Raw genomic sequence first — 1,084 nt, forward strand, 5'->3', positions numbered from 1 at the left:
TGTGGCCCCGCAGCCCGCCATCTCCCGGTGCGGTCCGCAGTCCACGGCACCCCCCTGCCTACAGAGCCCTTCTCAAACAACACTTACATTAACGACAACGAAGCTTAGAGCAACAGCGGAGGGCACAAGAAATATGTATATGTACTTTCACGTTGTCTGTGCTGGTGTGGCAAACGGAGGAACGGAAGGACAGAAGAGGAGGAGAGAGGAGGACTGAGAGAATGAGGAGGGAGAGATAGCGAAATATTTCTGGGATGAGAGAGAGAGGACAGCCAGAAGATGTAGAGAGATTTTAAAGAGAGAGGAGGGAGAGAGGAAAGGAGAGGACGAGTGGAGTGAGGAAGAGAGGAGATGAGATTGGAGAGAGTGAATGAGAGGGAGAGATGAGATGAGAGTTGACAGCGAGAAGAGATACCGAGGAGAGCAGGAGATGAGGAGGATGAGCTTTCACGCATCGACTAGATGAGATGTAAGACGGAGAGAGAGGAAAAGGGAGACGAGCGAGGGCGACGAGACAGAGTGTAGAGAGGTAGATCCGACAACGACATGCGAGGAGAAGAGAAGCAGGGCAGAGAGCTTGAGAGAGAGACGAGATAATCAGACAGCACGAGAGAGCGAAGGAGACGAGAAGAGAGGATAGGAGTGATGAGGAGAGAGAGATCAAGATGGGAGAGATGTGAGCGACGGGAGAGTGAGAGACGCGTGGATGACCGAGAAGAGAGAGAGAGAGGGAAGAGACGATGCAATAGAGATGAGAGAGAGGGAGAGAGAGAGGATGAGTTGAGTAGAGGGGAGGAGAGAGAGGGGGAAGCCGAGGACTGAGACGACTGAGGAGAAGAGAGAGAGGAGGAGCGATGGCGATGGAAGAGAGAGAGAGCGGAGAGGAGGCAATGAGACGATGGGAGAAGAGAGGAGAGAGAGAGACGAAAGAGAGAGAAAAGCAACGAGAGAGATGAACTGAGCCTGGACGGGAGAGACACTTCAGATAGAAGACGGAGAACTGAGAGAGAAGCGTGGACGAGAGAAGAGAGACGGAGAGGAGAAAGAGTTAGAGAGAAGAGAGGCTATCAGTGTTGATGAGCCC

The sequence above is a fragment of the Penaeus monodon genome, chromosome 21 (genome assembly GCF_015228065.2).
Source record: "Penaeus monodon isolate SGIC_2016 chromosome 21, NSTDA_Pmon_1, whole genome shotgun sequence".
NCBI lineage: Eukaryota > Metazoa > Arthropoda > Malacostraca > Decapoda > Penaeidae > Penaeus > Penaeus monodon.